The 13,691-nt window shown below is 35.3% G+C and overlaps 1 pseudogene across 1 annotated transcript; it reads left to right on the plus strand.

Moving 5' to 3' along the window:
- Nucleotides 1-5,550: 5,550 nt before the first annotated feature.
- Nucleotides 5,551-7,313, plus strand: LOC143599107 (cytochrome P450 93A3-like; annotated as a pseudogene). Its single transcript, XR_013147238.1, has 2 exons — nucleotides 5,551-6,595; nucleotides 6,677-7,313. The product of XR_013147238.1 is annotated as a cytochrome P450 93A3-like (transcript).
- The last annotated feature ends 6,378 nt before the right edge of the window (nucleotides 7,314-13,691 follow it).

The following is a 13,691-nucleotide window of genomic DNA, read 5'->3' on the forward strand; positions in this document are numbered from 1 at the left end:
TGAATCTTTTAACTTTACGAACAATCATGGCCATATTACATTTCAAATCCATGATCTCTAGATCATCCGGATCTATCTGATCATAATCCTCATCAGTTAACTCACTTGTGGCAATTTTACTACTCACCAAGTTTTCATAAGAAGACATAAATGTCGTCAGAAAAGCAAAGTTTTGCTCAGCTTCCTTCATATTCACACTAGGTGGTGTAGCAAATGGATTGGTACTAGTAGAACTTCCAGAACCACCGGAATTACCAGCAGAGTAGAAACAAACTTTTGGATCATTAAATATAGCAGATTCTTTTTCACTTGCGGCATGAGTAAGAAAAGCAGTGATTTGTGAGATTGTTGAACTGAGAGGCATACTTCCACCATAGAAAGCCGGATCTTGATTTTCTTTGGAAGATTTTTGACACTTAAGATCATATTCTCTAGCTTCGATCTTTTGTAGAAATTCAAGTGCTGTCAAGTCTTCATTCAGAAAATAACCATTTTCTTTCAAAACCATGAGAAATGTTGAGTAGGAACTAGGAAGTAAACTCTTGATAGTGTCAATTTTATCTCTTTCAGAAATTTCCATTTTCATTTTATCCATTTCAGCAATTAAGTGACTAAATCTTGTAGTCATCTCTTCAACTGTTTCTCCTTTCAATAAATTAAAGTTTCGAAATTGAAACTTGAGCATCACTTTCTTACTTTCAGCTGTGTTTCCCATGCTTCTCATACGCAGATGTTGAAACAAAGATGCACATCTCTTGATACTTCCAACTTGATGAAAAATATTCTCTAGTAAAGCCATAGTCAAAGTAGAATATGCTTTTATCTCGATTTCTAAAGCTTTCTTCTCTTCTTGTGAGTATTGAGAGACAGCTTTAGGAGTATACCCAATAGTATCATCACCAATCATTGGTGCAACATATACCTCATCAAGACAATATGAGCAGTCAGGATTAACCGAACCCAAATGTGCACGAAACCGAGGTTCCCATTTGGCAAAGTCACTGAACTTCATCAATCTTGGACATTTAGAGTGTGAACCTATCTCAGTATCAAGTTGCAACATCTGTTGCATCAACATATTTTGAGATGCCAATGCATACAAACCAGCCATATTTGAAAATAAACAAGTGTACAGTTATAGCGAACTACACATTGTGTTTAACGAATCAATGAACAAGGTTGAGCGAACTGTGAATAGTGTAGCGAATTGGGTCTTAACGAATCAAGTCTTAACGAATGAGGTGAGTGTGTTAGCGAATCAATAGTCAACCTAGCGAGTCAACTTAACGAATCACAAATAAAGTTAACGAATCACCCAAATGGCGAAACAGATAACGAATGTGATGAAGGTTTAACGAATCACAAGTCAACTTAACGAATTGACCAAACGAATTGACCAAGTCAACTTAACGAATTGATCACACGAATTGACCAAGTCAACTTAACGAATTGATCACACGAATTGACCAAGTCAACTTAACGAATTGATCACACGAATTGACCAAGTCAACTTAACGAATTACTAAGGAGTGCTTAGCGAATTAAAATAACGAAACAGCTACAGTTGATAGCGAATCAACACTATAGCGAATTATACTATAACGAATCAGGTTGTTACAACCGTTTGTAACAAACTTTATTCCTTTCTGCCACGTGGCAAAAAGTTGTTAGAGCACAAATTCCAAGACAAACACGTGTCAAACGAATCGGTTATCTAGTTAACGAACTAGATGACACGAATTGATTAACTCACACGAATCAGTTAGCGAACTGATAGCGAATCAAGTTAAAAACATAACGAATCGCCTGGAACTTTATAGCGAATCGCATTCATCTTCATATCTTCAAACCTTCAACGTGTTTTTCCAGATTTATGAAGATCAAACCCAGAAACTTATCGATTCCAGATTTGTAATACTCACTCAATTCTTAACCAAACATAACAAGTCATATACCAAAATGCTCATAATCACAACGCGAATTCAGCTCAACACATCTCGTAATCGATTGTCCTAATACACTAATCAATTTCAACCAAAACCAATCCCCTGTTTACGGACTTAAACCGAAAACACAATAAACATCACAAACCCAATCTACAATCCAATTCTACTCAATTGAATCTTATCAAAACCTTAACCATCACAAATTCAATCTAATTCATCCAGAATTCAATCAAATCAACAACGAATTAAATCAAACTCGAACACAAACAGAAAACTCAATAATCGTAACAAATAGTACACCAAATCAAGCGTAAAGAGAACCGAAAGCTCTGATACCACTTGTTTGATCACGTACATGAACAATAACCAACAATCAATAACGATTAACACAGATCTCAGATCTGTCAGTTATAATATTATAGATCTATCTCATAATCTACCTTGATTCGGTGTTATACGTATGTATATATATTAAATAAGTTTAACGTGAAGCTTGAGAGAGAGTATAAACTTTAAACTTTTCTGAATAATATTAATTCCCTCAAAACTTCCACTATTTACAAGTGAACAGTGGTTCACTATTTATAGAAGACGATCTGGTTCGCTAACATCCCCTAGCGAACCAGCATCCCCTTCGTTAAATAAATTAACTTAACGAACCACCCCCTGATTCGTTAACATCTCCTAACGTATCAGGAGGGAATACATTATAATGTCCTAGTTTGCTAACATCCCTAGCGAACTAGACTTAACCTTAACGAACTAGTCTTAGTTCGCTAACATTCCTAGCGAACTAGACTTAAACATAACGAATTAGACTAAAATAAACATTAAATATTACATTTAAATATCAAATAAACATTAATGATAATTACAAAGACTCTAGACGCAAAACCGTGCACTAACAACTGTGCTCAACCCTAGTAGATGCTGACAGGAGATGTCATTATTGTCATTAAAGGGTAAAAGATTGGATCCTTGAAACCCTTATTCATACCCAACATGTTTATTGTTTAAAGGTAGGTTATGGGGTCCATGTTTATTCCTAAAAGAGTAAAGGGTTCGGGTTGGGTTTTGGATAAAAGGGCCGGGTCATACTCTTTGTTCTATTGCATGTGCCAGGGAAAGGGAAAGGGAAAGGGAAAGAAAAAGAAACAAGGTAATATTCCCCATAAATAAAGCGGATGACAAATTAAGGATTGGAAATAGGCAGAAGAAGAAGATGGTCGATGATAACAAAGCTTTATTCAATAAAAACTAGAAACTTTTATGCAACAAAACTGAAATGAAGGTGCGATAGAGTAGAAGTGATGGTGGTAGGGGTGAGCAAGAAACGGTTCGGAACTGCCAGAATCGAGGAATCGGAACCAAACAAGTGCCTCACAACCGCTAACTTGTGTTACTTTACGGTTCTCGGCTCTCAGTATTTGCATTAAATGGTTCCCGGTTCGGTTCCAGGTAAAACCGCGGTTCTAGACGTGGGACTGAAGAAGCGGAATATTAAAAACTCTTTAAATAATTTTACCAATCCCCATTTTTAATAAGGTAACTTATTAGCCGACATTCGTTTAATCATTATTTAATTAATTCAAATTTTTTTTTCTTTACATTCGATACATAGCAACCAAGATCAATTATGATTAAGGATTTTAAGGTAATATAATGTTAAATGATATGGTCTTCCTTTAATCCATTGTCACTAATAATTTATTTAATTTCAACAGTTATGTTTTAATACAAAATATAATGGATATTCATGTTGTAATCTAAATTAATTTTTATCATGAAAGAAGACATACAATTATATAAACTTCTTTTGAAATTTACAAAGTTGCACAACCCATTTGATATATAAAAGACCGAACCGTTCTAGAACATAACCGATTAGCGAGAGCCGACTTTACCGGTTATGGAACCGAACCGGTTTACTATAATAGGTTTCGGTTCCGGTTCCATATATTTGTCGGTTCCAATTCTATATATCTGTCATTTTCGGTTCGGTTTCGGTTCCGGTTCAACATAACCTAAGGCACTGAGACTCAACTGATCATTTCTTAATGATGAATTACAATATATAAAGAACGTAATGCAAAACCCTAGATATCTAACGACCGAGGGCTCATAATTATAAACCTAATATGGCCAGTAGCTCGTACAGTTCAGATATAGATCTTGAGTAGGGTTGTAAAAGAACCGGACGTCTGGCTGCCCGTTCAGTGGTAAGTTCGTTTATGTTTGTCCGTTTAATTAACGAATCAGACACAGACAAAATTTTTTTATTTGGTAAGCTTAATGGGAGAACACGGACAAAGATCGCGCCATTTAATAGAGTTCGTGAACGTCTGGTAACATCCGTCTAATAATGTACATTTAATAGTGTTGTGTATGTTGAAATTCCTTGAAAAATGAAGAATTTGAAGGTTGTTTCTCGTAAAAGTTTGTGTATTTTGAAGTCCAAAACATTATTTTGATATGATTATGTGTTTGGTTACTATGTTGGATATGCTTGGTTAGAAGTAATGGAATTAAGGGGAAATAGAATAGAAGAATGAATGAAATGAATAAGAGAATGAAATGAATCGTTACCATACCTTTGTTTTGTTTGGTTAACTTATGAGAATGAAATGAATGGCCACTTTATGTTGTTTGGTATCCAAAAAAATGGAAAGAATTAAATAAAATTAATAAAAACATTCTTATCTCAAAAAATATATTTTTTTTTACAAAAAAAAAAAAAAAAAAAAAAAAAATCTGAAATGGCGACGGTGGCGGTGGCATCTCCGACATCGAAAATGGTGGTGGTGGAAGTTAGGAGGCAGGGGCGGTGGTTGTGGTTGTGGTGGTGGGGGTGGGGTGGCGGTGGTAGCATTGGTAGTGATGGCGTTGGTAGGGTGGCGGCGGTCAGGCAGCGACCGTGGTGGTGGCGGTTATCGTCAGGCGGTGGCGGTGGTAGCTCTAGTGGTAAGGTAGTGGTGGCGGTGGTGGTGACGGAGACGGGGGTGGTCAGGTGGTGGTGGCGGCGATGTGGTGGTAATGGTTGTTAGGTGGTGGTGCTGCTGAGAAAGTAGGGTGAGAGAGAAATAAAATGATTTAAAAGGGGGGGTGTGAATGAATGGTTTTGTGGAATGCGATTCCTTGTGTTATGGATGATTCCATTGAGCAACCAAACACCACTTTTTTCATTCACACGTAATGAAATATTTCATTCCCCCTGTCATTCCTGTATATCAAACGCTACCTAAGTGTTAAGTATTTTTGTATATCATGTGGTGTAAAGTTCATTAGTGTTTATGTTAAGTATTTTGATATTTTTGTGTTTTTTTGTCCATTAGTGTATGTTATCGTTCGGTTGTCTATTATTGTCTGTTAGCGTTTGTTTACAATATATACTAACGAACAAACACAAATGGACACGGACAAACTCAATTCCTTAATGAATGGACACAGACACGGTCACAATAATTTTGTTCCGTAGAGTAATCGTCAACCGTTCGTTTGTCCAATAAAAGCTTAACAGTCGAACACGTACAAGGTCTCGTCCGGTTTAGTTCGGTCCACCTACAACCGTAATCTTGAGCAAAATTCAATGTTGTTTTTCTCATTGATGACCAATTGTAGGTAATCACACTTGGCTACTATATCTCATATCCGGCCGAGGTCAATATTGTCTGCTGGCGCGTGTATTATATATATGCCTACAAGTTAATATAAATCATAGAATATACAACTTTCATAAATTCTGTACTACAACCATGCCTGATTTCCAAGCTGGCTACTTCACCCTCTTTCTTATGTTCCTGGTCTCGTCTATTTTGGTATCGAACTTATACAAATCTTTTCGTTTTAAATCTCGTCTTCCTTCGACTCCCTTCTGCCTTCCCATTATTGGGCATCTACACCTCCTTACTCCATTCATTCATCAAGCTTTTCACAAGCTTTCTATCAAACATGGACCATTATTTCAACTCTATTTAGGCTCCACACCTTGTGTTGTTGTATCTTCACCAGAAACAGCAAAAGACATCTTTAAAACGCATGATAATGCCTTTTCGGATCGGCCACATAACTCAATCGTGAATTACTTTGCATATGGGGATAAAGACTTTGTCTTTGCTCCTTATGGATCTTACTGGAAGTTCATGAAGAAGATCATCACGTCGGAACTCCTCAACAGTGCAACACTGGGTCATCTCTATCCAGTAAGGCGTGACGAACTTAACTGTTTTATAAAATACATATCAAAAAAGGCTATAGACGGAAAATCTGTGGAACTAGAAGGAGAGCTTATGAAGTTGACAAGCAATGTGATATCCAGATTGTTTATGAGCAAGAGGTGTTCAGAGGACGAGGATGGATCGCGGGACATAACCAAGATAATTACTGAGACAGCGGAGATTGTTGGGGCATTTAACCTTTCGGATCATATATGGTTCTGTAAGTATCTAGACTTGCAGGGATTTGTTAAAAAATCAAAGGATATTCGGAGAAGATTTGACGCGTTGATGGAAACAATCATTTTGGACCATGAAGTGACAATAAAGCAAGATAGAAGAGAAGCCAAGGACTTGCTCACCATTTTACTCCGTATATCAGCAGATGAGAGCATGGAGACAAAGTTAACCCATGAGAACATTAAAGTTCTCATTCTAGTAATTAACATCACCATACCATATTTAAATTTATTTACATTTCAAATATTCATCTACTAACATGTCTGGATATCCTTCCAGGAGATATTAATTGCCGGAACAGACAGTTCTGCTTTAACCATAGAATGGGCTTTAGCAGAACTCATAAACCATCCAAACATAATGAAAAAAGCAGTTGAAGAAATCGATCAAGTCATCGGAAAAAATCGGCTAATACAAGAATCGGATATACCAAACCTTCCGTACCTACAAAGCCACTGATTCCTAGATCATCAACACAAGATTGTACCGTGGGAGGATATCATATTCCAGCAAACACTACAACTTTGGTCAACGTTTGGAGCCTGGGCCGAGACCCCACTCACTGGGATACCCCACTTGAATTCCGGCCGAAAGATTTGATGGAAAGCAGTTGAATGTGAGAGGACAACACTACCATTTATTATCATTTGGGAGTGGAAGAAGGATGTGTCCAGGGACTTCGTTAGGATTGCTGATGGTACATGTGACACTTGGTGCGATGATTCAGTGTTTTGAGTGGAAGGCAGGGGAAAATGGGAATCTAGCTACCGTTGATATGGAAGAGGGTATTGGGGTCACACTTCCTAGAGCTAATCCTTTAGTTTGTGTTCCGGTTGCACGACTTGATCCCATCCCGTTGTCCTTGTAATATGTCATTGATTGAGTTTATTTGTGCCAAGACATTGTGTAACCTCCACTTTGGAGTCTCGTTGTAATACTCAATAATTTAAGAATAAAATTGATAAGACCGGTGTAACAAAATAGAATATTTCATTATTTCTAATTAAGCAATCTGTTTCAACAAAAATAAAAAATTGTTTAGAAAGAAAACTTATTCAATTAATCAACACCTCTGTATATACACATACGGTATACAATGATACAAAGTCGGAAGCCTCTTTTCAAGTTTTCAACCAGACTTACTTGTTTCCAACACAGAGCAAGGTTGAGGTGAAACCAAAGGGTATAGTCAAAACAAGTGCATGGATAAGGTGCGCATCTTGGAAGTCTTATAAGTGAAACTATGTATTTGAATTTGTATATGGTTAAAAAGTTGGGTTTTATTCTCCTACAGTGTGTGACAGGATACCTACTTATTTAACTTAATTTATGATGCAAGAAGATCAAGACATTATATTTATTATTATTATAATTATTTAGTTTCCATATTTATCTCCTGTATGTTAGTATAAGTTAGGGTTTGAGGTTGTTCAGTTTCAGTTTTTGATTGAATTTTAATTGAAGAGACCTTTGTTGTAGAACCTATTGTTCGATTTTATCATATTTGATTATCATGAGTGTCTTGAGCCATTGATCACTTTCGAAGCTGTATCAATTGGTATTAGAGCTTTTGGTTCTCAAATGGCTCGACATAAAGATGAATACTTGTTCTCTTGTAGATTTTCCAACATACGCAACGACACAAGTGTTTTCTATTTACGTGCTCGTGGAGAAAATTGACGCCCTACTCGCAGATCCGCCGACCGAGGCAGCGATGGAGTATATCATGACCCATAGGATTTTGAAGGGATCAAACGACATCGAAAACGAGTCCGCGATCTTAAAGAGATCAAAAGACTCCGACAACGAGTCCGTGATCTTGAAGAGATCAATCGGCTCCAAAAATGAGTCCGCGGTCTCGAATTACAATGGGAGATGTGCAAGGTGGAAACCGAGTCGAGCATCGTCGTCTGGGACAAAGGTGGCGATGGAGAGCAACATCCATTTGGTCGTCACCCACCCCAGTTCTATGAACCGATAGATTCGTATTATTCGGAAGACAAACCCAGTTTTGATGAAGATTGAGCTATTTTCCATGAAAACTAGTGTTCAGGGAGGAGTATCAATATGTTGTTGATTTTATCTATAAATCACCACCCGTGTTTGATAACTACTTTGTAAGGCCTCGGTTCCGGTGCCTTACTTTAGCATCGGATCTACTAATTAACACATTTCTAAATATCAGAGTTAATTAAAACTTTTCGCGGAATAATAAACGTCAACCATTTCTTACAAACCATAGAATACTTGTCTTAAAACATCACAAATTGTCTCGACATATTACATAAGATAAAACATTATTCTTCCATCAGCAGATGCCAACCATTCCACTTTTTCCATGTGTCATCCTCATGCTAGTTCTTTTAACCTATTTATATGCGTGCATACTAAAATTCAGCTACGCTGAGTGAGTTCTAGTTAATCAGTTAACATACATTTCATACACTTACTTTCATATACGCATCTGAAGATACATATTATATACTTTACCTGTATACCTTTCTTTCGTACACACATTTATTCATACATACATTCTTTCATACTTTCATACTTACATACTCTCGTACTTTCATACTACATGTATAGCTATCTTTACAATCTCAGATATTATTAGGGTATGATTCATTCTATCTCAAATATTATCAGGTTCTGGTCCCTTTTGTCTCAAATATTATTAGGGCATGGTTCCTTCTTTCTAAGATATTATTAGGGTCTAGTCTCTTCTATCTCAGATATTATTAGAGTTTGGTCCTTTCTATCTCAGGTATTATTAGGGTATGGTCCCTTCTTTCCATACAACCATACATACAGTTATTTACAGATACATTTTATTACATACTTTCATGCATACTCTTAACCTCATACATGTATCATTCATACACATTCACATATCACACACTTACCACTTAAAGTAAGTGTATTAACTAATCACATTGAGTATGCACACAACTCTGAAAACATAATAAGGAAATGGGGCTAGAACTCACCTGGGTCCGACACTTTTCAGAGTTAATGGTAACTCCTTTCCTTAATTGGGCGCGGCTAACTGTATAACAATTACATGTATAAATTAACTAGCCCTCTCTATATCATATTTCTAGGTTATCGTAACCCCTAGCTAAGGTCTCCGGGGGCGGCGCCCCTGGAAGCAGGGTTCTAGGGGCGGCAGCCCCTAGCAGGATCCAAGGGGCAGAGCCCTGGTTGGGGTTAAGCTGCCAGGACAGTTTGGAAAATTTTAATTTTCCTTAATAAGCCTTTACCAAAAATCTCATCAGAAAAACTGAAGTTCAATTATTTAATCAGATCGAATATTCACTCTAAACGTTACCTTTGATTATTATGTATTTACTTATCTTTAGTTCATATATGTATCACCCCAGCCTAGCTCTGGGATGACGTGTCACTATTACTATTACAGAATCAGATACAAAAACCATTTTTTTATAAAACAACTGAACTTTGTTACAGTCATTTATTTCATACATTATTAAACACTAATAGTGTGCTTCCATCTTATTTATTTATCTCTCTCCACACGGCCCCTTCATCCTTGATAACCTGCTGAAAAGAAATAAAATGAGAAAGCAAATGCCACGAGCGGATAATAATAATAATAATAATAATAATAATAATAATAATAATAATAATAATAATAGAATAATTATAATTACTTGACAGAATCAAATAATATTATCATTTTATACGAAATACCCTTTGAGCCCGATACATAGTATAACAGAACAAGAGGAACCGGGTAGCTACCCCAAAACCTATGTGCGATGGTGTATGGGCATACATACAAACCATCCACTAGAAAATAATAATATCCAAGGATCGATCCATACGCCTCGAAATATATAACCGGCACTCCGTAGAGTTTAAATTAAACAGGCAAGACGCTGTGATCTAGGCGCACCGTCACAGTAGGTGCCACGCCATCGATGCCGCAATGACATGCTTGTGGTCACCCCCACAAGTAGGGGTGTGCTCTGGTATTCGAGTACAAGGGTAAAAGCTATTAATATAGATATATTTCTTAAATATATTAAGATACGTAATTCAATGTCTCAGGATACCAAAATGCGATAATGAATACAATTTAATTTAAATAATATCGCATATAATATGGTTTGTAATTCTATTTTCAGAGTCAAACTGATAGAGACCGAAAAATGTCCAAATAAGAATACGACACTAACGAGTATATGATATGAGATAATAATTTGTAAAAGAGGATTAACGAATGAAGTTAAGAAGCCTATACTATGCCAATAGTAAAGGAGGATATCCGTACCTTTATTGATCTAATGTTCCAAATAAATACTCGTTTACGAACGTCTGTAAGAACTATACATATTTGGTGGGATTTTAATTAGAATCATTTGCTTATGAATATATTGTATAAAAGTTTTGCTCAAAATATATTTTCACATAAGTAAAAGTTTTTCGTTAACTTGTATGTAGATAGTTATTTATTCAAACTATTTTTGTAATATAAAATTTCTCTAAAGTAATTTTCGTTATATGTATTCGTTTCTCTAACTGAGGTGTTTATGATAATAATAATTTAAATTAAAACAGATTTTTTATTTAAAAACATTACTATGGAAAAAAAATTAACGGTTTATTTTCAATTCATAATTTTCCACTGCCCTACTTAAACTAGTACTTTATTTATTTATTGTGGATTAAATCAACAATTTATCTATATACACCATCATTATTCCTAAACTTACAGTTCATCGGAACTTCTTCGATTATGTTTTTAATATATATACAAGTAATCATATATGTAGGTAATATGTGTGCTTATTATTATTTCTATACCTTTATTAAGTATAACAAGTTCAACTGATGCTACAAACTTTTTGCCAGAAGACGGACTCCCTCTGATTATACGTTGCCGGGAAGTTGTTTTGGGTTGTTCGACAGGATTTAGGGAGATGGTTATACTAAAAGATTATTCAAAAGAGATCATGTGAACATGATTTTGATTCGTAATTTTGGAGGTACGATACGAGGGTGCCGGTACGTTATTAAAGGTCTGGATCAAGGAGTGGAGAATTTGTGATGGCAAAAGGGTTGGCAATAATTATTTATTTAGTTTATCTATGAGTCTGGAGGTATACATTTTTCTAGATAGAATTATGTCTGAACATGAAACATGGAAAGTTATTATATAACCAAGTTTTTCTTCACGGGGAAGGAAAATAGTAAGATAAGTTCATGACTCATGTTCCTTTACCAACACTCATATGCAACTTTTGTTATTATCCAATCCAAGATTATTTTATTAATATATATATTATTATTGTTACTATGTGACGTATGCATGTATATTTGTTATATTTGAATATTTGCTGTTATTATTATATATCTGTTATTATTTGAATATCCAATCATTATTATCAATCATTTTATTTGTCTACTTCACAAATCGATATAGATTCTGTTTTAATTATAATTCATATTTCTAACAATGTGTTATTATTATTATTATTATTACTATTTTTCTTCGGATATTTCAATATATCATATAAGTCTATATATATCGTTTACGTACGTATACGCAATTTATTTTACGTTTATTTTGGAAAATCACTTAAGTCCATATAAGTTTTTTTGGCGTGTATGTCTTCCTGGCGTATAAGTCATACATATACGTTTCATACGTACATATACGGTGTAAACATACACGGCATATACATATACATTACATGCACTTATACGGCTAAGCATACCTACACGGCGAATATACATATACGCTGATTCTGCATACACACGGATCATACATACACGTTACATGTACATATACGCTACATATACATATACGTTACATTTACATATATGCTGCATATACATACACGTTACATATACATATGCGCTGAGCATACTTACACGTTACATGTACATGTACATATACGCTACATATACATACATGTTACATATAAATATACGCTACATGTACATACACGTTACATATACATATGCACTGATCATACTTATGCGGTGTGTATACTTATACGTTGCTAACACTTATGTGGCGTATATACTTATACACCTTATTTTCCTGTCCAGCTATCCACTTCGCGTTTTTACGGTTTTTCTTCGATTCCGGCGCCGTCAGCCGCTGTTAATCACCATGGTTTTCTGGAGTTTGATCGTTTATGACCCAGGTAGCTTCAGGGTGTCCAGATCTGAGCTAAGGTGGCCCTTAAGCTCGTTTTTGGTTGATTAAACACCTGAATAAAGCTAGATTTAGATTCAAACAGCTCATTCGGCATCCCGGGCTACGGTGTCGGGTTCTAATATGATGGGTTAGCTGAGATAAATGATTTCTTTCCTTTGGTTGATCTTGGATCGTTAAATGGAATAGAGTAGAGAGTGTTTGGCTTAAGTGTGTGTTTTTGATGGTGTAGGCTAAGGTGTAGAATGATGGAAATGGAAAGGATTTAGGGTTTAAGGGGTATTTATACTCCATAAGCCCATGAACCTTAGGCCCATATTCATATTAAGTCCATATTTAACTCTATCTATCTAGCCCACCATCCTTTTATCTTTATATTATTATTATTATTATTATTATTATTATTATACTAACTCAAATCAATTATTCTAGCGCAGTTAATATTTTAATATTACTCAAGGAAATCTCAGGATGTTACATACTTGGACGGAGAAGAATACATGGTGGTGGATACCGGCGGCAATGTGGTGGTTATTGGTGGTGTTGAATTGGTTGGGCGTGCTGACCCAGTTTTGGAAGTCCTAATTGATATGCCGACAATCATGGGGGAGTTGCAAATCTTGGGATTTCCTATGAATTTGACAAATCAAAATGAAGATATTAATATTGAACTTACCAAACATGGTAGGGTAAGGCTAAAATACAAAGTAAAACAAAAATGAGAATAGTGAGAAGGAATCTAATCCATTGATCTTAAATTTGGGTGGTGGAGATTAATTTAAGAATACAAATTGATAAGAATGACATGAAAGTAATAACTCATTTATGATGATTTTCTTTCTTGACACGACATTTTTTTTACCATAAAAACAAGCATTTTTTTATCTTTAATATGAATATCACATTGTTATATAAAAATAAAAAAAAGTTAGTGGGTTTTTTATATTGTGTTATTGTTGTCCATTGTGTTTTTTAATTGAGTTTTTCTATGCAATGTGTTTTTCAGTTGATACTCATATTAAAGATAAAAATTAAAACAATGATTACATCATCGTGTCTTTTTGTTCGTAATTGTATCTTTATGCTCAATATTTGTCTTTCTACTTA

Source organism: Bidens hawaiensis, unplaced genomic scaffold (assembly GCF_021521415.1).
Source record: "Bidens hawaiensis isolate Kalapana, Puna unplaced genomic scaffold, B.hawaiensis_p1.1 tig00051506_1, whole genome shotgun sequence".
Lineage (NCBI taxonomy): Eukaryota > Viridiplantae > Streptophyta > Magnoliopsida > Asterales > Asteraceae > Bidens > Bidens hawaiensis.